Source organism: Schistocerca cancellata, chromosome 1 (assembly GCF_023864275.1).
Source record: "Schistocerca cancellata isolate TAMUIC-IGC-003103 chromosome 1, iqSchCanc2.1, whole genome shotgun sequence".
Classification (NCBI taxonomy): Eukaryota; Metazoa; Arthropoda; class Insecta; order Orthoptera; family Acrididae; genus Schistocerca; species Schistocerca cancellata.
In genome coordinates, this window is record NC_064626.1 from 224,265,365 (window position 1) to 224,291,133 (window position 25,769).

The 25,769-nt window shown below is 44.3% G+C and overlaps 1 protein-coding gene across 3 annotated transcripts in view; it reads right to left on the reverse strand.

The window, feature by feature from the left end:
- Positions 1-25,769, reverse strand: part of LOC126169670 (mucin-4-like) — a 555,343-nt gene that overhangs the window by 472,843 nt on the left and 56,731 nt on the right. The window lies entirely within an intron of this gene.

Consider the following 25,769-nt stretch of genomic DNA (forward strand, 5'->3'; position numbering starts at 1 on the left):
GAAATGGATAGTTGCCTCTCGGAGAGAGAACTTCCAAACGACAGCAAATCACATGCTGTGGTCTCTTCATTTTGAAGAGAATTGTTACATGGAAAATTATCTAAATAGATGTCAACTGAAGGACGATGCTTTACCGACAGTATTTGGATTTCCTACTTAATTGAAAAAGGTATTGTGTCCTGGAGATCGTGCAATATAGGCCTAGGTTAAATAGTGTGGAAATACTGTCAGTGTGTATAATTTTGAACATTCGTTTTGCAGGTTACCAAGGCAATCAAATATATATTAAGTATGAATCAGAGGTAAGTCGAATAATTGCGTTTAGATACTTAACATGTGTTGTCAGGTGGTGATTATACTTCGTAAATGAACAAATATTTGATCAAATGTTGCAAAGTCAACCACTTTCAGAGGTGCTATCAGTGTTAAAAACTAATGCGCGAATGAAATTCCTACAGTATTTAAAGTGATATGGTTCAAATGGTTCAAATGGCTCTGAGCACTATGCGACTTAACTTCTGAGGTCATCAGTCGCCTAGAACCTAGAACTAATTCAAATGGCTCTGAGCACTATGGGACTTAACAGCTATGGTCATCAGTCCCCTAGAACTTAGAAGTACTTAAACCTAACTAACCTAAGGACAGCACACAACACCCAGCCATCACGAGGCAGAGAAAATCCCTGACCCCGCCGGGAATCGAACCCGGGAACCCGGGCGTGGGAAGCGAGAACGCTACCGCACGACCACGAGATGCGGGCCTTAGAACTAATTAAACCTAACTAACCTAAGGACATCACACACATCCATGCCCGAGGCAGGATTCAAACCTGCGACCGTAGCGGTCGCTCGGCTCCAGACTATAGCGCCTAGAACCGCACGGCCACTCTGGCCGGCAAAGTGATATGGGTTATTACAATTAATCAAACCAAAATTCGAGTGTAGACAATACTGTGCTAAACAAAAATAAGCGTGCAAAATGTACACAGTAATCGGCAAAAAAAAAGAAAAAAAAAAGAAAAAAAAAGGACCTGACAGGAAAATTACGTGAATTACATAATAATAATCGTACTGTCTGCTACTGTAAAAGTTTCATGTAATTATCAAATGCAAATAACTCGATGTAAACTCGCCCCACCTTGTCAGGAAAGAGCCTTACATTATTAAATTACGCGTCTCTATGCAGACGTATTTCGGAAATTAGGAAACTTAATTCATTTAAGTATACTTTTAAAATAGACTCGAATACTCAGCACTTTTTTAAACAAACAAGTGATTAATTTGTGCTTCAATTTGCTCTTGTTGCGTCTCATATACTTCAAATCACAACCCCAGTACTAGGATACATCCCTGCAAATGGCGGCGATCGGCTGCTTCAATTGCGGGACAGCTGCCTCGCTTCTCCGCTACGGCGTGGTAGGGGCTTGGTTACGCTCGCCAGTTGCATCTTCGTCACACCAAGAGTTGTAAAACAGCCGTAGGCTATCGCTGGGATTGGTCCATGTGACACCAGAAGAGAGGGCGCCGCTAACATCAAGAGGCATAAATGAAATACAGTGACCTCACATCCACTCTTTGGACATCAACCTGCCAAGCCAAGACTGAAGTCCAGGAAGATTTTCCTAACAACTACACAGACCTTAGAAGGATCAGCTGCGGCTACCCGACTCACCTAGCGGAAAGAAAGATGCCAACACCTGTCAAATTGGATGACACCACAAGAATCCCTGCCGCCTGGACACATGGAGAAGTGGATCATCTGGAAGTCCTTGAACAGACTACGGACCGTAGTCGCAAGATCGAGGGACAATCTCTTTCCAACTGCAAAATGCCAACACAACACTGTGCGAATGCGGTGAATTGCACACTACCCGGCATCTCTTCAAATGTAACTTATGCCCAACCCGCTGTAGCATGAAGGACTTTGTCTGCAAAACCCAATCCTATCAAAGTTACCCAATTCTGGGTGAAAACTGTATAGTTTTCTTTGTATGTATGGTATGTGTGTTCATTTAAGTGGACCACTGACACGAATAAAGAAAGATCGCAGACTATCCAAAGAAAACGTACACTACTGGCCATTAAAATTGCTACACCAAGAAGAAATGCAGATGACAAACGGGTATTCTTTGGACAAATATATTATACTAGAACTAACATGTGATTACATTTTCACGCAATTTGGGTGCATAGATCCTGAGAAATCAGTACCCACCGCAATAACGGCCTTGGTAGGCCTGGGCATTGAGTCAAATACAGCTTGGAAGGTGTGTACAGGTACAGCTGCCCATGCAGCTTCAACACGATATCACAGTTCATCAAGAGTAGTGACTGGCGTATTGTGACGAGCCAGTTGCTCGGCCACCATTGACCAGACGTTTTCAGTTGGGGAGAGATCAGGAGAATGTGCTGGCCAGGGCAGCAGTCGAACATTTTCTGTATCCAGAAAGGCCCGTACAGGATCTGCAACATGCGGTCGTGGATTATCCTGCTCAAATGTAGGGTTTCGCAGGGACTGAATGAAGGGTAGAGCCATGGGTCATAACACATCTGAAATGTAACGTCCACTGTTCAAAGTGCCGTCAATGCGAACAAGAGGTGACCGAGACGTGTAGCCAATGGCACCCCATACCATCACGCCGGGTGATAGGCCAGTATGGCAATGACGAATACACGCTTCCAATGTGCGTTCACCGCGATGTCGCCAAACACGGATGCGACCATCATGATGCTGTAAACAGAACCTGGATTCATTCGTAAAAATGACGTTTTGCCATTCGTGCACCCAGGTTCGTCGTTGAGTACACCATCGCAGGCGCTCCTGTCTGTGATGTAGCGTCAAGGGTAACCGCAGCCATGGTCTCCGAGCTGATAGTCCATGCTGCTGCAAACATCGTCGAACTGTTCGTGCAGATGGTGGTTGTCTTGCAAACGTCCCCATCTGTTGACTCAGGGATCGAGACGTGGCTGCACGATCCGTTACAGGCATGCGGATAAGATGCCTGTCATCTCGACTGCTAGTGATACGAGGCCGTTGGGATGCAGCACGGCGTTCCGTATTACCCTCCTGAACTCACCGATTCCATATTCTGCTAACAGTCATTGGATCTCGACCAACGCGAGCAGCAAAGTCGCGATACGATAAACCGCAATCGCGATAGGCTACAATCCGACCTTTATCAAGTCGGAAACGTGATGGTACGCATTTCTCCTCTTTACACGAGGCATCACGACAACGTTTCATCAGGCAACGCCTGTCAACTGCTGTTTTTGTATGAGAAATCGGTTGGAAACTTTCCTCGTGTCAGCATGTTGTAGGTGTCCCCACCGGCGCCAACCTTGTGTGAATGCTCTGAAAAGCTAATCATTTGCACATCACAGCATCTTCTTCCTGTCGGTTAAATTTCGCGTCTGTAGCACGTCATCTTCGTGGTGTAGCAATTTTAACGGCCAGTAGTGTAGCTAAAATAGTTTTCATAGTAGCCCTGATCGGTTAAGACTGTAGCCGCCTTACCTATGCCTTAGGTGCGTTGCGTACCTGTCCGGCGTTACGTGATTTAGATCGCTTTGTTAGCGTATGCGATCAGTATGTCACTACATTCCCACAGAAACCAGAAGCAACGTGATGCAGAAGGACGCTGTAGTAATTATAATTTCATAAAAAACTGGCCATTTATAAAGTGCTGCATAACCTACGGACATTTTTGTTCTACAAGCTGTCCTTCTGTCTGTTACATCAAAATAAACAGTGTTTGTAGCAAAACTGAAATTATCCATGATTAATTCAGTTTTTATTCGAAAATTGTTGATTTGTAACGTGATGCAGAAGGACGCTGTAGTAATTACAATTTCATAAGAAAACTGGCCATTTGCAAGTAGAACTTACGTACTGAGGCTTCCATACAAATTTTATTATGAATACACACTGTTCATCAATTCCAGAATTCGAGAATCGCGACGATATTTGACTGTTATCGACATTGATACTGGCAAGATATCGGTTCCAGGGATTCCAAAAAATTCGCCAATGTTTTAATTTCAGTAATATAAATGTGACAAAATCATGAAGGGAGTGGGCGACCATTATCAGAATAATCAGTAATTCTCCATTTAGTCTGAATGGGTCGCAGCGGTAAAACACAATCATCAGGCAAAGAATGACTTTATTGTTCATATGACGCGTTCCTGAATTTATCCATCATCAGATATCCAAGAGCAGTTACTGCACATAGATAGGACGTTTCAAGTTGTATGTGAAAGAAACATTTAACACACATCTTGAAACGCCATATCTACGTACAGCAATTGCTCCTGAATATCTGATGCCGGCCGGAGTGGCCGTGCGGTTCTAGGCGCTACAGTCTGGAACCGAGCGACCGCTACAGTCGCAGGTTCGAATCCTGCCTCGGGCATGGATGTGTGTGATGTCCTTAGGTTAGTTAGGTTTAATTAGCTTTAAGTTCTAGGCGACTGATGACCTCAGAAGTTAAGTCGCATAGTGCTCAGAGCCATTTGAACCATTTTTTGAATATCTGATGATGGATACATTCTGACACGCGTCATATGAGCAATAAAGTCATTCCTTGCCAGATGTTTGACTTTTACCATTGTGACGCAGTCATCCTGAATGAAGAACTACTAATTGTTTTAATTTCAAGTTTGATGTCGGGTAACAAATGACAAAAGAAATATTTTTCTCGTGTGCTATAATTACAGATTAAGAATTTTCTGATTTTTTCCCTTTATTTGTACTGTGAAACCTTCCTTCTTACCAAATTCCATCACTTTACGACAACGTGAAGTACCCTATGCAGGGTGTAACAAAAATATACGGCACAAATTATAGGACACATTCCTCACATGTAGACGAAGAAATTATGTTTTATGAACATGGCTGTGGAAACGCTTTGTTTCCATGTTACAACTGACTTTCTCCAACTCATAAATCATGGGAAACACACACGAACAGAACGCGCCAGCATACCACATGCAACTCTTTCTCACAGGAGATGTTCAATATGCTCTCCGTGGGATCTGATAGACGCATCAACCCGCCGTTGTAGTGAGTCTCGGATGCGCTGATGTATCCCTGTAGTATTATGTATGGCTTCCCAGCCTTCCATAACACAGGCACGGAGGTTCTGAACACCTTGTACTGGGGCTCCAGACACAAGAACTTTCAAACGCTCCCACAAAAAAAGTCCAGTACATTTAGGTCCGGAGAGCGTGGAGGCCAAGCAGTTGGTCCATCTCTACCTAACCATTTGTCACCGAATCTGTTATTTAGAAGCTGACGGACATTAACACTAAAATGACGAGATGCTCCATCATGTATAAAATACATGTTTTGTCGCACAGCTAAAGGCACATATGCTAACTGAACAGGTAGACCATTCTCAACGAAATTATGATAATGTTGTCCGTTGAGCCTGGGTGGAAGAAAGTGAGGCCCTACCAAGCACTCATCAACAATACCGGCCGAAACACCGAAGAAAATCTTTGTTGATGACTTGCTTCAACAGTTGTGTCAGGATTGACGTCTCCCCATACATGCCTATTCTGAAAATATACAGTCTGATCTCGTTGTAGCGACGCCTCATCTGTGAACAGCAACTTTGCACTAAAATTCGGGTTGACACTTTATTGAATAGGATATTCGTAGAAGAGCCCGGTGCAGGGAAATCAGCTGCTGATGGTGCCTGCACATGTTGTAAATGGTACGGGTACAGCTGGTCCACATGTAACATGCGCCAGACAGTCATGTGGTCTACATGTACAACTACATGGATACTCTGCAAATCACATTTAAATGCCTGGCAGAGGGTTCAGCAAACCACCTTCACAATTCTCTATTACTCCAATCTCGTAAAGCGCGCGGAAAGAATGAACACCTATATCTTTCCGTGCGAGCTCTGATTTCCCTTATTTTATCGTGGTGATCGTTCCCCCCTATGTAGGTTGGTGTCAACAAAATGTTTTCGCTTTCGGAGGAGAAAGTTCGTGATTTGAATTTCGTGAGAAGATTCCGTCGAAACGAAAAACGCCTTTCTTTTAATGATTTCCAGCCCAAGTCCTGTATCATTTCTGTGACACTCTCTCCTATATTTCGCGATAATACAAAGCGTGCTGCCTTTCTTTGAACTTTTCGATGCACTCCTTCAGTCCTAACTGGTAAGGATCCCACACCGCGCAGCAGTATTCTAGTAGAGGGCGGACAAGCGTATTGTAGGCAGTCTCCTTAGTAGGTCTGTTACATTTTCTAAGTGTCCTGCCAATAAAACACGGTCTTTGGTTAGCCTTCCCCACAACATTTTCTATGTTTTCCTTCCAATTTAAGTTGTTCTTAATTGTAATACCTAGATATTTAGTTGGATTTACAGCTTTTGGATTAGACTGATTTATCGTGTAACCGAAGTTTAACGAATTCCTTTTAGCACTCATGTGGATGACCTAACACTTTTCGTTATTTAGAGTCAACTGCCAATTTTCGCACCATTCAGATATCTTTTCTAAATCGTTTTGCAATTTGTTTTGATCTTCTGATGATTTTATTAGTCGATAAAGGACAGCATCATCTGCAACAACCGAAGACGGCTGCTCAGATTGTCTCCAAAATCGCTTATATAGATAAGGAACAGCAAAGGGCCTATAAAACTACCTTGGGGAACGCCAGAAATCACTTCTGTTTTACTCGATGACTTTCCATCAATTACTACGAACTGTGATCTCTCTGACAGGAAATCACAAATCCAGTCACATAACTGAGACGATATTCCATGAGCACGCAATTTCACTACAAGGCGCTTGTATTGTACAGTGTCAAAAGCCTTCCGGAAATCCAGAAATATGGAATCGATCTGAAATCCCTTGTCAATAGCACTCAAGACTTCATGTGAATAAAGAACTAGTTGTGTTTCACAGGAACGATGTTTTCTAAACCCATGTTGACTGTGTGTCAATAGACCGTTTTCTTCGAGGTAATTCATAATGTTCGAACACAATATATGCTCTAAAATCCTGCTACATATCGACGTTAACGATATGGACCTGTAATTTAGTGGATTACTCCTACTACCTTTTTGAATATTGGTGTGACCTGTGCAACTTTCCAGTCTTTGGGTACGGGTCTTTCGTCGAGCGAACGGTTGTATATGATTGTTAAGTATGGAGCTAATGCATCAGCATACTCCGAAAGGAACCTAATTGGTATACAGTCTGCACCAGAAGACTTGCTTTTATTAAGTGATTTAAGTTGCTTCACAACTCCGAGGACATTTACTTCTGCGTTACCCATGTTGTCAGCTGTTGTCGATTCGAATTCTGGAATATATACTTCGTCTTCTTTTGTGAAGGCATTTCGGAAGGCTGTGATTAGTAACTCTGCTTTGGCAGCAATGTCTTTAATAGTATCTCCATTGCTATCGCGCAGAGAAGGCTTTGATTGTTTCTTGCCGCTAACCAACTTCACATACGACCAGAGTCTCTTTGGATTTTTGAGACAAACTTTCGTTGTGGAAACTGGTACAAGCATCTCGCATTGAAGTCCGCACTAAATTTCGAGCTTCTGTAAAAGATCGCCAATCTTGGGGATTTTGCGTCTGTTTAAATTTCGCATGTTTGCTTCGTTGTTTCTGCAACAGTGTTCTAACCCGTTTTGTCTACCAAGGAGGATCAGTTCCGTCGTTTGTTAATTTATTTAGTATAAATCTCTCAATTGCTACCGATACTATTTCTCTGAATTTAAGCCACATCTGGTCTACACTGATTTTATTAATTTGGAATGAGTGGAGATTGTCTCTCAGGAAGGCGTCAAGTGAATTTTTATCTGCTTTTTTGAATAGGTATATTTGTCGCTTATTTTTCGATGATTTGGAGATTACGATATTCAATCTCGCTACGACAACCCTGTCACTAATCGCTGAATCGGTTTTGTTGCTCGTTATTAACTCAGGATTATTTGTTGCTTAGAGGTCAAGAGTGTTTTCACAACCGTTTACTATTCGCGTGAGCCCATGAACTAACTGCTCGAAATAATTTCCAGAGAATGCGTTTAGCACAATTTCGTATGATATTTTGTGCATACCTCCGGAATTAAACATGTATTTTCACCAACATATCGAGGGTAAATTAAAGTGACCACCAACTATTTTCGTATGAGTCGGGTACGTGTTTGAAATCAAACTCAAGTTTTTTTTAACCTTTCAGCAACTGTATCATCTGAACTTGGAGGTCGGTAAAAGGATCCAATTATTATTTTAGTCCGGTTGCCATCAATGACCTCTGCCCATACTAACTCACAGGAAGTATCCACTTCAATTTCGCGACAAATTAAACTACTTCTGACAGCAACAAACACGCCACCGCCAACTAATACATTTAGTGTTGCAGGGACATGTACTGACGCTAGGGTCTTCGTCAACTACAAGAAGAACTGCCGCCTCCCGTTGCGGTGTCCTTGTCCTTCCGGGCCTTCCCCGGTAGCGAGTATCAGCCTTAAATGCCCCATGTTCCCTAAGATGACTTCAAACGTTTCCTTGTCGGGGCGCCTTCGTCCGGGAAACTGCCACGCTACAAACGTTGAGCGCTAGCGCCACTGCCATTAGCTAATCCATACATCAAATGGGCATTTGCCGTGTCTGCATTTGTGGACACTGCCATTGGACGAGCTAAGTGTGTGATGAACTCCACGCAGTAACCCGTGCGCTTACAACGGTAGTACTGATAGCTGGAACAGTTGGTATTTACCTGTAAACAAGCAATGTACGTCGCATGGCAACCGGACATGTAAAACAAAGCACTGGCGGTGCCCAACGTGATCAGACGTCACCAAGAGTGCATGTTCCACATGATTCTAACGTTCTGTTTTTGTGTGTTTACCATGATTAATGAGGTGGAGAAAATGAGTTGTAACGTGGAGGCAAAGCGTTTCCAGACCAATATTCATGTAACATAATTCCTTCATCTACGTGTGGGGGTCCTGCAATTTGTGCCGTACATTTTTGTTACACCCTGTTGATTTTTATGAGTGAGTTTGCGAGCGTTAAGATATGTGACGTAAGTGGCCGTCTCTTCTTATTGCAGATACCAAATACTTATCTGTCGAGGGAACACACAATTTTCAACTGATACATCTACCCATTTCAACACCGGACAGACAGAGAAACACACAGACGGATGGACAACGAAGCGATGCTATAAGGGTTCCGTTTTTACTGACTGAAGCAGTATTTCGTAGAGCTTATATAAAACTTGTTTCTATTATTCATAAACAACTTTCGCACTTTACCAACAAGAACAGGAAACTCTTCCCTTTGTTCACGATGAACGTTCTACTGGGTACGAAATAATAATTATATAGATATTTTTGATGTTTGTGCATGTAAACTCTACTTGCATCAAAAGTAACTGCTTTGGTTACACAAAACAGCAGAAGTTACGCGATCAAATAATTTCTATTACTTATAAAGTGCAATTTATATTTTGTGAAGATATAAAATACACGATGGACTAACACTGAACGATGTCCGGTTATAATTATGTGCAAAACAAACAAAGAAAAAACAAAGAGAAGTCGTCGGCTACCACTTTCTCTGCCACACATTCATTTTTGTTTCTTTCCCTATCAATACTGTCGGTAATCTTACCGCTTACTACGTCATCCGTGTACTGTGGCAAAAATAGCGAACCGTAGTTTTCACAGAGGGCAGCTCTAATGTTGTGCCAGTCTCTTAATATCTGCATACCTGCTACAGCCTACCATCCGCTTGAACATCCTTACTCCATTCGTCTTCCTCTACAATTTCTACCTCCTCAATTCCCTCAATTACAGAATTGACTTTTCCTTGACACCTCACACTTAATCGTGAACCCTATCTTTCCCTCTTGTTTGTCAAACTGAGTCATAAAGCTCTTTTCCCTGTGATACAGTTACATCCCTCTACATTAGTCAGTCGATCTACCAGTCTAATCTTCAGTGTTCTTCTGTAGCGCCATATTTCAAAAGATTCAATTCTTTTCCTGTCTGTACTGTCCATTCATAAAAGGCTACACTCGAGACAAATACTTCCAGACAACTTCAGCTTTCGAGCGCGTGCTGAAAAGTAATGCTTCCCAGTTTTTTTTTTTCATTCTCTTCTCAATATGGGTTGAGATATTACGTGCTATTACTCGGTAGATCTTCCCAATCACTGAAGCAAGTTGCAACTGTCTGACGATAGAGGGCTTCGAACTGTCGCATGTAACACGACGTTGTGTATGTGAGTGAGAAAGAGCGTGCTGTGGCGGAGTTTCTAACAGAATGAAACGTGCCCCTAATTGAAATCCACAGAACAATGAAAGATGTGTACGGTGATGATTGTGTCGATATCAGTAATGTGCAACGTTGGGTTGTTTGTGCTCGTAACGAAGGAAACACTGGTGCTATCAGCGGCGGATGTACCCAAAACTGGAAGAACATCTTTGACAGTGATGAAGCGGTGCAAGTGTAGGTGAGATTCTAACTCCGTCAACGAAGTCAAACATTCAACAGTGACGGTATCAACAAAGTGGTCTGTCGCTGGGAGAAATGTATTCGTCGCTTGGGTGACTATATTGAGAAATTAATAAACAGACATGAAGAATTAAGATGGACAATGTTAATAAAGTATACTTTATTTAAACAATTTCAAGAGTTTTCACATGAAAAATTCGGGGCATTACATTTCACCATACCCTTGTTTTTCAGAAACGGGTTTATTGCTATTCCCGGTCTGCATTTATTATTCTCACTACTTTGACCATCGTCAGTTATTTTGCTGCCCAAATAGCATTAGTATCTAATTTCCGATTCTAATTCCCTAAACATCACCTGATTTAATTCGACTACATTCCACCAACAACAATCATATTGATAATTATCTTATAGTCTCTTTTCAAAAGATTTATCCATTCCATTCAACTGCTCTTCCAAGTCTTTTGCTGTCTGTGACAGAATTAAAATGCCACTAATGAACGTAAACTTTTAATTCCTTGTTGTGCATCTTCATATTTTCGCGGCGTAATGACTGTTCCATAAAATTTCGGACGTGCAGCCGCATAAATTCAGCTTCTTCTTCTAATATTTCGGCTGAAATATCTTTGGCCGCATACGCAGTGGTTCGGTCCTTGGGTGTAAAAGGACGAAGCAAGTGCTGGAGCGTTAGTCACCTCGGCTCACCCTGCAGATGGCTGGACGGTATTCAGCCGAAATATTAGAAGAAGAAGCTGAATTTATGTGGCTGCATACCCGAAATGTTATGGAACACTTTTAATTCCTTCTCTTTCAATATCTTTTCCAAATCTCTTCGTTGTCTCCTTTACTGCTTGCTCAATGTACAGGTTTAATAACACGGTAGAAAGGCTACTACTTTTGTGTTGGCAGAAGAGCCAACACCGTGTTGCTAGAGGAGGCCGAAATGCACGCGTTAAGCTCACGCAGACTGGCGTGAGGTCTGGAACAGTTAAGGGACTTGATAGTAGCAAATAAAGTACGTAGTTGATGTAATACTTAACTTTAATCCATAATTGGTGTACATCGCTCTTGATGATACATAAGTGCAATATCAATATAAACTGGTAATGGCGCCTTGCTAGGTCGTAGCAAATGACGTAGCTGAAGGCTATGCTAACTATCGTCTCGGCAAATGAGAGCGTATTTGTCAGTGTAGCTTCGCTAGCAAAGTCGGCTGTACAACTGAGGCGAGTGCTAGGACGTCTCTCTAGACCTGCCGTGTGGCGGCGCTCGGTCTGCAATCACTGACAGTGGCGACACGCGGGTCCGACGTATACTAGCGGACCGCGGCCGATTTAAAGGCTACCACCTAGCAAGTGTGGTGTCTGGCGGTGACACCACAACTACAATCCTGTCAAATGTGATAATACTTTGGGAAATCGTCGGAAAAGAGGCAACGTTCAGCGTTCAGTAGGCATTCTACCACACGCCTGAGCATGCGAGGAAGTATAACAAGTCCGGTTGTCACGTCACCCATCTAACATGTTTAAAATATCAATGGTCAGCTATTTTCTCATCTCGTTTCTTCAGCATACAAAGACGTAGTATTAAAATGCATCTGGAAGCAGTTTCAACCGTCAGTACAGTTATAATCGTTACGGTGTTGCACTGATGTTCTGTGATATAGGATCTCGCAGTCTTGCAAATAATTGCAGTTTTAGCGTTCGTTGGTTGAGATCCACTGTGTAACAAATCTACTAAAGGGGTCTGGGATTTCTAGCTGCTAAAGGGGTCTGGGATTTCTAGTGTCACGACAACATTCCCGGGCCATCCGCAAACTTTGCCGTCTAAACGTAATAGTGAAAGATCAGGATGGTACAAAAGAATAACACTTCTAGCACGAATACTACTGTTACAAAAGCGACTGCCCAGCTTAAAGAGAGTATAGGGAACAGAGTGTCAACAAGGACTGTGCGACACATCCTGCATAAAGAAGAGATTCACGTGAGGTCTGCGCTATGCGATGGTCGTTTTAATACTACGTCTTTGTATGCTAAAGAAACGAGATGGAAAATAGCTGACCACTGATATTTTCAACGTGTTAGATAGGTGACGTGAGAGTATCCGTGGACCCCAAATCATCCCCGAATCCCCGCTATGTTTCACTCTTGGGATGCAGACTAGGCCAGAATTTGGAAACACTTTGAAACAATACTCATCCGACAAAACGACATTCACCATATCTAACATTTTATGGCTTGGTATCGCGGTCATAACAAGTATGGCCGTTTGCATCGCTGGTAAGTGGTTTTGGAATTGCAGCTTGCCCATAAATTCCTATCTTCTGGAGCTTGTTGGTTCGGTGGTGACCAGTTTCGCGTGTGCGACAATCAGTTCTGTAGTGACTTATGCAGCTGTCGTCCTCTTATCTTTTGTCAGAATCTTCTCCGGTGCCGTGTATCACGACCACTCAACACACTTTTGACCGCGTTGTGACTTAGCGGGTGACATTTTTCCGCTTTCCGTGCATGCTGTATACATCTTCGAATGAAGAAAGGAATACTAGAATTTAACGTCTCGTCAACAGCGCGGTCGTTAGAGAGGGAGCACAAGCTCGGATTGCGAAAGGATGGGGAAGGAAGTCGGCCGCGCCCAAACAAAGGAGCCATCGCGGCATTTGCCTGGAGAGATTTAGGTTCAGACTTCGGCTCCCTTGGTTATGGAAGCGTCCACCGTACGAACACCAGAAATTTGCCCGCGGTCGAATTAACTTAGCTCTGACATAATGTATTTATAATTACGCAAAACACTGTCCTGAACGCGTCTGACACCTACAACGTATTGAGGAGATTGCAAAGGTGCCGTTCATGGTAAAACACAAAAATGAAACCTATAGGCTTGGTTGGCGTCTGCGTTTATGTTCAAGAATGCATTTCTGGCGGTGTTTTCATATTTTTGTCCAGACGCTGTACTTGTTTTGTCCAGACGCTGTACTTGCTGACAACAATCACTCGAGCGGCTCGTCACTCGCTAGGGGAAAAAACTGGCGCGAAGCACCTTGATAGACAATTGTGTGTACCACATTGTTCGCGGGGTAACACACCGAGCAACGTGCTCGAGAGCGGTTCATGAGTCGGTCTGTTTACTAGTGTACACACCTCGACAGAAGCGATGCCCCCCTCGTGCAACTGATTTTTTTCTTTCGCACCCCACATGGAAAAGGAACCATTAATGACTGTATAAACTGTCTTTTGGGGTATATTTGTTGACATACAAACAAATAATTGAGAGATTGCCTGTCTTCACTGATTTTTGCGTAGTTTGTATAATAAACCAGTTGTTTTAAGGACGACATATTACTTCTACACTTACATCTTCATCTATATTCTGCAAACGGCTGTGAAGTACGTGGCAGAAGACACTTCCAGCTGTACCAGATGATACAGCTTCTTGCACTCCGTTCACTTTTGCAGCGTTGGAGGAATGATTACTTAAGCGCGTCTGTGCGCACTGCAGCAAACTACTTTTGTCTTCCCGAGCCCTGTGGGAGCGATTCGTAGAAAATTGTAGCATAAAGTTATTCCTAAATTTCTCACTTAAAGCTGATTCTTGAAACTTTGCAGTAGGCCTTCACGGGACAGCTTGCGTGTGTCTCCCAGTTCAGTTGCTTCGTCCGCAGCTCGTGGTCGTGCGGTAGCGTTCTCGCTTCCCACGCCCGGGTTCCCGGGTTCGATTCCCGGCGGGGTCAGGGATTTTCTCTGCCTCGTGATGACTGGGTGTTGTGTGATGTCCTTAGGTTACTTAGGTTTAAGTAGTTCTAAGTTCTAGGGACTGATGACCATAGATGTTACAGTTGCTTCAGCATCCTCATGCCACTCTCCCATGAGTCAAACAAACCTGTGACCATTCGTGCTGATACTCTTTATGTACGTTCAAATACCTATTGTAACTCTTTGCAGTTGTGGCATGGTGACTGAAATGGTTGACACAATATTTCTGGGGCTAACGTTCACAGACAATACATATTCCGGACTTCCGAATATCGACGCAGAAACTTTTGTAAACAGAATACTGACCAATGTCTGTATCAGTAAAGGACCTGAGTTGGTTTAGTCTGCTGACGTTGATGTGGTAGTACTGTGGGACCTCCTCCAAACATACGTGTCTCCTAATGGGTATCTGCTTATCCGTGACCTCAGTGTATCCTGCAACATGTAACACGTGAAAAGCAGATTGGTATGAAATATGACGGCACAGAGGTCGCGCACAGTATAATACATAGTATGATCTGCTACCTTCTCCTCCCAGACAATCCTGGTGTCGTTACATATTCTTTCCTTGCAAGCGGTCAATTTCTGCGAAGAGACTAAGAGAGGTGGAACTCAAATTTCGCTCTCGTATCATTAATATCATCTTATCTTCCGCTCACGCCCCAACATCGTGCAGCCCGCCTCCAGTGGTGTCGCGACAGGCGTGAATGGAGGGACGAATGGAGACGTGTCGTCTTCAGCGATGAGAGTCGCTTCTGCCTTGGTGCCAATGATGGTCGTATGCGTGTTTGGCGCCGTGCAGGTGAGCGCCACAATCAGGACTGCATACGACCGAGGCACACAGGGCCAACACCCGGCATCATGGTGTGGGGAGCGATCTCCTACACTGGCCGTACACCACTGGTGATCGTCGAGGGGACACTGAATAGTGCACGGTACATCCAAACCGTCATCGAACCCATCGTTGTATCATTCCTAGACCGGCAAGGGAACTTGCTGTTCCAACAGGACAATGCACGTCCGCATGTATCCCGTGCCACCCAACGTGCTCTAGAAGGTGTAAGTCAACTACCCTGGCCAGCAAGATCTCCGGATCTGTCCCCCATTGAGCATGTTTGGGACTGGATGAAGTGTCGTCTCACGCGGTCTGCACGTCCAGCACGAACGCTGGTCAAACTGAGGCGCCAGGTGGAAATGGCATGGCAAGCCGTTCCACAGGACTACATCCAGCATCTCTACGATCGTCTCCATGGGAGAATAGCAGCCTGCATTGCTGCGAAAGGTGGATATACACTGTACTAGTGCCGACATTGTGCATGCTCTGTTGCCTGTGTCTATGTGCCTGTGGTTCTGTCAGTGTGATCATGTGATGTATCTGACCCCAGGAATGTGTCAATAAAGTTTCCCCTTCCTGGGACAATGAATTCACGGTGTTCTTATTTCAATTTCCAGGAGTGTATATCATTAGGTTTTAGGGAGTTTTTTCGGGAGTTATTTGTCTGAAATGCAGGTCTGAATCAGTGCGAAACGTGGATAATAGAGAGTCCAGACAACAAAAGAACAGAAGCTTTTGAAATATGATATAGAAGAATGCTATAGACTGAATGGGTAAATCGAATAACTAATGAGAAGGTGCTGAATAGAAACAGGGAGAAAAGAAATTATGGCACAACCTGGCTGAAAGAAAGGATAGGCTGATACGATCCACGGTGAGACATCAAGGAATTGTCAGTATGGTAATGGAGTGAAGCGTGCGGGATTAAAGGTGTGATGGATGATCAATAGTTGACTACAGTAAGGTGGGTCAGACGGTTATACATTGCAGCAGTTACGAAGATGAGGAGATTTGTCCAGGAGAGCAGTATCAAAATCAGTTCTGAGCCTGAATAGCACAACATTCTGGAAGAATTGTGTTTAGGTAAAAAGGTCCGCCTGCTTAGCTGAAACGTAATGTGCTTGCCTCCCCTGCAGAGGGCCCGCGTTCGATTCCCGGCCGGGTTGGAGATTTTCTCCGCTCGTGGACGGAGTGTTGTGTTGTCCTCATCATCACTTCATCCTCATCATCGCCACGCGAGTCGCCCGATGTGGCATCAACTGCAATAAGACTCGCACTCGGGGGCCGAACTTCCACGGATGGGGCCTCCCGGCCAGCAATGCCATACACGCATTTCGCTTCATTAGACAAAAAGCATGTTTTCGGTCAAAACCATATCGTCCAGGTCATATGCTGTGCTAATTCACGAGGTACACACATGCTGGACAATATTTCAGAGCAGCGGCCGTCGTTTTTGGAAACCCAGAATCTACTATGTAGGAATCAACATGGATTCCGGAAACAGCGATCGTGTGAGACCCAACTCGCTTTATTTGTTCACGAGACCCAGAAAATATTAGATACAGGCTCCCAGGTAGATGCTATTTTTCTTGACTTCCGGAAGGCGTTCGATACAGTTCCTGATAAACAAAGTAAGAGCCTACGGAATATCAGACCAGCTGTGTGGCTGGATTGAAGAGTTTTTAGCAAACAGAACACAGCATGTTGTTATCAATGGAGAGACGCCTACAGACGTTAAAGTAACCTCTGGCGTGCCACAGGGGACTGTTATGGGACCATTGCTTTTCACAATATATATAAATGACCTAGTAGATAGTGTCGGAAGTTCCATGCGGCTTTTCGCGGATGATGCTGTAATATACAGAGAAGTTGCAGCATAAGAAAATTGTAGCGAAATGCAGGAAGATCTGCAGCGGATACGCACTTGGTGCAGGGAGTGGCAACTGACCCTTAAATAGACAAATGTAATGTATTGCGAATACATAGAAAGAAGGATCCTTTATTGTATGATTATATGATAGCGGAACAAACACTGGTAGCAGTTACTTCTGTAAAATATCTGGGAGTATGCGTGCGGAAAGATTTGAAGTGGAATGATCATATAAAATTAATTGTTGGTAAGGCGGGTACCAGGTTGAGATTCATTGGGTGAGTCCTTAGAAAATGTAGTTCATGAACAAAGGAGGTGGCTTACAAAACACTCGTTCGACCTATACTTGAGTATTGCTCATCAGTGTGGGATCCGTACCAGATCGGGTTGACGGAGGAGATAGAGAAGATCCACAGAAGAGCGGCGCGTTTCGTCACAGGGTTATTTGGTAACCGTGATAGCGTTACGGAGATGTTTAACAAACTCAAGTGGCAGACTCTGCAAGAGAGGCGCTCTGCATCGCGGTGTAGCTTGCTCGCCAGGTTTCGAGAGGGTGCGTTTCTGGATGAGGTATCGAATATATTGCTTCCCCCTACTTATACCTCCCGAGGAGATCACGAATGTAAAATTAGAGAGATTAGAGCGCGCACGGAGGCTTTCAGACAGTCGTTTTTCCCGCGAACCATACGCGACTGGAACAGGAAAGGGAGGTAATGACAGTGGCACGTAAAGTGCCCTCCGCCACACACCGTTGGGTGGCTTGCGGAGTATAAATGTAGATGTAGATGCAGAAACTGCGGCTAGCGAGCCAGATGCAGCCCACATCAAGTATTGGCCTGGCCCGCGGTTCTCAGCCGTATTTTATAAAAATACGCCTCTAGCCATTAACAGCCGAATCCAAAAACGTCGACTAAAGTTAAGAGCTTCTTAAGTATGTACCTCCCCTGCTCAGTAACAACCGAATCCAAAAACGTCGACTAATGTTAAGAGCTTCTTAAGAGTGTATCTCTCCTGCTCATCAACAAACAAAAATACTTACAGGGATAGTAATGACCTTAACTTTAAATGACGTTGGTGAATTCGCCGTGCTAAAAAAAAGTTGGCCGCTTACCTCACAGACAGATAACTAAACTGTGAGACCACCGGGGGGGTTGGGGGTGTGTGATAAGAGGAGTAGTGAGGGGAGGAGAGGTTTATTGTTTGTCTTTCAGTACTAACAACTCACTGGCTTACGTCACTCGTACCGATCAGCTGCTATGTATAAATTTTGACACGGAACATGGCTTCGTGAAATGTACACACATCAAAAGAAGTTTTGCATCACCTCGGTTCCCAGAACCCCTGAAGATAGACATTGACTGTGGATATTGTATCACAGACACAGTCCCTTGACTGTTCAGAGATGTCACTAAACCCGTCCGAAGATGTAAACAACCATGCAATAGAGGCGCCTATTAGACGGAGGAGGTCCAACAGCCGATCACTTCCAGTCATTCCACCAAGAAGGAGGTACACGGCTCGTGTTGTCTGTACTTCAACCATGCCTAGACGGTCAATACCGCTGCTCGATCGCGTCCGCATTTTTACTTTGCGCCAGTAAGGGCCCCCGACTAGGGAAATGTCCAGGCGTCTCGGAGTGAACCAAAGTGATTTTGTTCGGACATGGAGGAGATACAGAGAGACAGGAACTATCGATGACATGCTTCGCTCAGGCCGCGCAAGGGCTACTACTGCAGTGGATGACCGCTACTTACGGATTATGGCTCGTAGGAACCCGAATGCTGTTCGTGTAGCCACAGGACGTCGTGCTACGACTCTAACTGTGAGCAATAGGCTGAATATGGCGAGGTCCATCTTTGAAACCATGACACCACGTACCGCGGTTCACATGGGCCCAACAACATGTCGAGAGAATGAGATTTTCACTCTGCAGCGGAGTGTGCGCTGATATGAAACTTCCTGGCAGATTAAAACTGTGTGCCCGACCGAGACTCGAACTCGGGACCCCGAGTTCGAGTCTCGGTCGGGCACACAGTTTTAATCTGCCAAGAAGTAACATGTCGAGAGTGTCGCATATACCTTCAACCAGACAATCGCCGGAGACGTGTTTGGAGGCAACCCGGTCAGGTCACTTGATAGTTCTGTCAGCCAGACAAGAAAGAGAAATCCCTTATCTTCTCAAGGTAGAGAGGATTTCCAAGCAAGCAAGGAATCAGACCGTTTAGATGCTGCTCGATCGCTTTGAAATCTATAGTACGCTGCCTGCTCACGAGTTGGAAAGCAGGAAAATTTGTTTTTGTATAAGACTGAAAGACCAAAAATATTGTATTTCCCAAAACACTTGAATACACTTATTCACATACAACGTAATGCTGAAGAAATTATTCTTGTATTTATTTTCTACATATACAAGAGTCTGTTTATTTTCTCTCTCTCTCTCTCTCTCTCTCTCTCTCTCTCTCTTTCTCTCTTTCCCTCGTCCGAACATGCCTCGGAAGACCCAACGATGCTGACCGACCGCCGAGTCATATTCACCCTATTGGCGTCACGGATATGGACGGGCATGTGCTCAGCACACCACTCACCCGGCCGTTGCCAGTTTTCGCGAATGGAGTCGCTACTTCTCAGTCAAGTAGCTCCTCAGTTTGACACACAAGGGCTGAGTGCACCCCGATTGCCAACAGTGCTCTGCACACCGGACGGTGACTCATTCAAGTGCTAGCCAAGCAGAATAGCGCTCAACTTCGGTGATATGACGGGAATCGGTGTTACAACTGCGTCAAGGCCGTCGGTGCTTATGTATATATAGGGTGTCCCAGCTATCTTGTCCACCCAAAATATCTCTGGAACAATAACAGCTATTGGAAAACGACTTTCACCGGTATCAATGTTGGGCTGGGGTCCATGAATGTACATATTTGGAAACATTCTAAAACGAAAGCATATGTGTTTTTTAACACAAACTTATGTTTTTGTAAATGGACCTCCTATATTTTTTCTTCAGCAATCCATAGCATGACAAAGCACATACACAATGGCGTTGATTGCATCGCAATATTCCCATTACATCCCGAGATATTAAGACGCGAAGTTGACGCTTGAAACACCCGACATGCGCTGCTAGCGCACGTCCTGAGGCTCAGGCGTGAACCCCATGCTGCCCGTAATCGCGATATGATTGACATGCGTAATCACACTTCCATACTTATCAAGAGGTCCGAAACGAATAATACGGTCTGCTGCCATCCTGCATTAACGTCGTACATTCCAGCAGGTATGGGGTTCACGCCTGAGCCTCAGGACGTGCGCTAGCAGCGCATGTTGGGTGTTTCAAGCGTCAACTTCGCGTCTCAATATCTCGGGATGTAATGGGAATATTGCGATGCAATCAACGCCATTGGGTATGTGCTTTGTCATGCTATGGATTGTTGAAGAAAAAATATAGGAGGTCCATTTAAAAAAACATAAGTTTGTGTTAAAAAAACACATATGCTTTCGTTTTAGAATGTTTCCAAATATGTACATTAATGGGCCCCAGCCCTACATTGATACCGGTGAAAGTCGTTTTCCAATAGCTGTTATTGTTCCAGAGATATTTTGGGTGATCAAGATAGCTGGGACACCCTGCATATTTCCAATGAATTACAAAACCATTGAAAGAAGCATTGGAACGCATGCCGGGCAACAACAGCTAGTTAATAAGAACATCCGTACATACGTGGCCCGACGTGCCGCTTCACATTGTCAACGTTGGCTCTACAGCAAAAAGTTTGTTTCAGAGAGAGAGAGAGAGAGAGAGAGAGAGAGAGAGAGAGAGAGAGAGAGAGAGAGATACTGGGAGATTCTCACACTGAAATCACAATCCTGCCACACCTTCGTGAAATTTGGTGTTAGTAACATTCACTAGTCACAGGGATCTGTATTAGCCCCATCACTATTCAATTTATACATTAATGATTTACCAATCACAATATCAACTATACTCATCTATGCTGATGACATCGCACAGGTAGCACAGAGCAGTAATTTCGAAGATGGTGAACGAATTCTTACGCAGGATCTGGAGAAGACCTGGAGATTGAGCCCAAGCACATCAAAAACTGAAGTCTCTTGTTTCCATCTAGCGAATCGTGTTACGAACTACAAAGAAAGAGTTCTGCTCAATGGACAAACGTTGAGGTACAATCCTTTCCCAAAATATCTCGGAATCACTCTAGATAGAACCCTGACCTACAAAGAGCTCATCAACAAGCTTTCTCATAAAGTTTCTGCAAGGAACAACATACAACATAAGCTCAGTGGTACCACCTGGGGAACCTCTGCTGACTGTCTGCGTTTAACTGGCATCAGTCTTGTGTACTCTGCTGCCGAGTACTGTGCACCTGTCTGGTTGGAAAGTGTACATGTGAAGAACGCAGACACAAAACTTAACGACACAATGCGCTGCATTACTGGTTCCATCAAATCAACCCCACGCCAGTGGTTACCTGTACTGAGTCACATCCCTCCACCTCACGGCGGAAACAAGCTCTACGGAGGTTGGCCAAGAAAATCTCTGCATCACCTTCTCTACCACTGCACCAGGAAGTCATCCGCCACAGCAACGACAGCGATCAAGAAGACCAGCAAGTGTTACTGCAGGACAACTCATCGCGGATGGTTTTCATCTAAATTAAAGCTGGAAGCATGAATGGCCAACAAAAACATTGGAATTAAGAGCCCCTCACCTTGATCCCACAAAGAAGCCAAAAGGTTTTGACCTTCCGAGGAAACTTTGGTGCCGCCTCAACAGGTTAAGGACTGGACATGGTTGTTGTTGCTACTTCAGGTACAAATGGGGCTGGATCAGTTGACCAATGTGTGAATGTAATCAAGAAGAGCAGACAATTGAACATTTAGTCCAACGCTGTCCACTTCATTAATACCCTGGAATTCCCGATGACTTGTTCACTCTCACACCCAGCTTAATTAACTGGTTGAAAAACACGGACTTTAAGGTTTAATCTTGTCTTATACCATATGAATACTGTATAAAACCATTTGCCTTATATCAACTGTATATTGTATAAAATCACCATGTTGTTGTTGTTGTGGTCTTCAGTCCTGAGACTGGTTTGATGCAGCTCTCCATGCTACTCTATCCTGTGCAAGCTTCTTCATCTCCCAGTACCTACTGCAACCTACATCCTTCTGAATCTGCTTGGTGTATTCATCTCTTGGTCTCCCTCTACGATTTTTATCCTCCACGCTGCCCTCCAATATTACGAGTAAATTGGTGATCCCTTGATGCCTCAGAACATGTCCTACCAATCGATCCCTTCTTCTAGTCAAGTTGTGACACAAACTTCTCTTTTCCCCAATCCTATTCAATACCTCCTCATTAGTTATGTGATCTACCCATCTAATCTTCAACATTCGTCTGTAGCACCACATTCCGAAAGCTTCTATTCTCTTCTTGTCCAAACTATTTATCGTCCATGTTTCACTTCCGTACATGGCCACACTCCATACAAATACTTTCAGAAATGACTTCCTGACACTTAAATCTATATCGATGTTAACAAATTTCTCTTCTTCAGAAACGCTTTGCTTGCCATTGCCAGTCTATATTTTATATCCTCTCTACTTCGACCATCATCAGTTATTTTGCTCCCCAAATAGCAAACCTCCTTTACTACTTTAAGTGTCTCCTTTCCTAATCTAATTCCCTCAGCATCACCCGACTTAATTCGACTACATTCCATTATCCTCGTTTTGCTTCTGTTGTTGTTCATCTTATATCCTCCTTTCAAGACAAAATCATCATACGATTAAATAAAAACTAGTGACATGCAATGATATGCCAGGAAGTTTTGTTATTCTGTTAGTATGGCTAAAGACTCGTAATTTACAGCAGGTCACAACTTAAGAAGTTATGGAGCATTTCGTTCGGAAATCATCGCGACACTCCATCGACGCCACTTGATAACACAGAGAGTACGTAGCAGTTGGCCACAACAGCAGCTAAGAGCGCCATTTCATTGTCATTATCTTCGCGCGCGCGGAACAAATTAAATAGCGCTCACGCGATCGGAAACCATTCTAGGCGCTCCAGTTCCGCAGCCCATTGGATTAATCCTGGTGAGGCCGGCGGACGTAACAAAACTCGAGCGCCATCAATCTTGGGCGCTGTTAGCGCACCTGCCGTGACGAAGGGGCGGAGTGGGGGTTGGTTGAGGGGGAGGGGGGCGCACGGGATGGGGAGTGCAGCCAGCCAGCGTGGCCGCTGAAGTCGCGCCGGTCGATACCGTGTCCGCGTGGCGCCGCGCGCTGAATAATGCCTTCCGATAACCGAATTCCATTCCGGCTATGCGGTGACAAATGTGACAGCGCCTGCTAATGCCTTATCGCTGCCTTTGTCTCAGGGCGCGCGTCCCCTCCCCGGCGAGGAATCGCTGACTCAGCAGCTCCCTGCTAGTGATGGCTGCTGGCGGACCGCCACCCTTGTTTTTATCCTCCGCGTCAGCAGGAACGCGAAAAGGAAGTTAGTTATAGGGCCAGGGTCGAGCACTTGCGTGGAATCCCTCATGCAGTCTCCGATGAAATACAAATACTGCTGTTTCCTCATAAAAAAAACCTGTTTCTGCTATTTAGTTCCCATGTCATTGCCAGCAGATCCTGTAAATACTCTCGCTGTCTGTTTCGCTGTTGCTCATTCAGCTGAGTACTGTGCATCTGTTTGGACAAACAGTTACCATAGAATGCCTTTTGACACACAGCAGAATACTACAATGCTCATAATATCTGACGCAATCAGATCTACTCCAATTCATTGACCTCCACTGCTGACCGGTATAACGTTTCCTGATATACGCATCTTGTAAGAGGTCCATGATTAAGGAATTTGTTGCTGGCGCACTCGAGCAGATGTAATTTCGATGGATTGCTCACGCGCTGCCTGCGATATGTAAGCTATAAGAGAATCTCAGACCAGAGAGCAGTGTTGACTGCAGTAGGAACTGTGCAGCAGTTGTAGCAGTGGTAGCGAGCAGTCTGGTGTATGGAGTTGGCTGGGGCAGTCGTGCCGAGCGATGGCGGTGCCTGAGCGTTGTAGTATAAGGTAAAAGCAGCCTCCGCATATGTACTATTGTGATATCAAGTCCCATGTAAATGTTTTTAAAAATCTCTTAATAATAATTTTTCTTATAAAAACTAACTTTTGACAATCATTCATTCAATTTAAAGAAATTACTAATTTCTCTAATCCATGGCCATCCCGATTGTTGTTGTTTCTTTTTATACATGACAAATCTATCGGCCAGCATTGCACAAGGCTGTGCCAGAAAAATTTTTTATAGGAGCAGATATACAGGGTGTTACAAAAAGGTACGGCCAAACTTTCAGGAAACATTCCTCACACACAAATAAAGAAAAGATGTTATGTGGACATGTGTCCGGAAACGCATAATTTCCATGTTAGATCTCATTTTAGTTTCGTCAGTATGTACTGTACTTCCTCGATTCACTGCCATGATTTCATACGGGATACTCTACCTGTGCTGCTAGAACATGTGCCTTTACAAGTAAGACACAACATGTGGTTCATGCACGATGGAGCTCCTGCACATTTCAGTCGAAGTGTTCGTACGCTTCTCAACAACAGATTCGGTGACCGATGGATTGGCAGAGGCGGACCAATTCCATGGCCTCCACGCTCTCCTGACCTCAACCGTCTTGACTTTCATTTATGGGGGCATTTGAAAGCTCTTGTCTACGCAACCCCGGTACCAAATGCAGAGACTCTTCGTGCTCGTATTGTGGAGGGCTGTGATACAATACGCCATTCTCCAGGGCTGCATCAGCGCATCAGGGATTCCATGCGACGGAGGGTGGATGCATCTATCCTCGCTAACGGAGGACATTTTGAACATTTCCTGTAACAAAGTGAAGTCAGGCTGGTACGTTCTGTTGCTGTGTGTTTCCATTCCATGATTAATGTGATTTGAAGACAAGTAATAAAATGAGCTCTAACATGGAATGTAAGCGTTTCCGGACACATGTCCACATAACATATTTTCTTTCTTTGTGTGTGAGGAATGTTTCCTGAAAGTTTGGCCGTACCTTTTTGTAACACCCTGTATACGCGTTATCTGGCGACCATATCGAGGTAAGAATTTTCAGTTTATTCAGAATGATCTTTCAGGGCCATGACGCAGCACTGCTGACGTCCAAACTTTACCAGTTTAAATTCACATTCAATTATTGAAAGGTTATAAGTGAGCCACAATTTTATTGAGAGATTAGTCACATTTTTATTATTCCAAGGTTACGGAAGTAAACTGTTGGTAGGTTACGCTGAATGTGAATGATATAAATAATTATATTATTTTTACTGTTGGGAGGTTACGGAATTTTTCTGTTGGGAGGTTACAACCTCTACTGCCCTTATGGGGGAATTCCATATGATCTCCAAGAATCCTAGTCTATCTAAGTATAGTGACCTGCCACTTTTGATCAGTCTTCTCAAATTCAAATGGCTATGAGCACTAATGGGACTTAACATCTGAGGTCATCAGTGCTCATAGAACTTAGAACTACTTAAACCTAACTAACCTAAGGACATCACACACATCCATGCCCGAGGCAGGATTCGAACCTGCGACCGTAGCAGTCGCGCGGTTCCGGACTGATGCGCCTAGAACCGCTCGGCCACCGCGGCCGGCGATCAGTCTTCTGACTGGTTTGATGCGGCCCGCCACAAACTTCTCTCCTGTGCCAACCTCTTCATCTCAGAGTAGTACTCCCAACCTGTGTCCCCAATTTTTTGCTGGACGTATTCCAGTCTCTG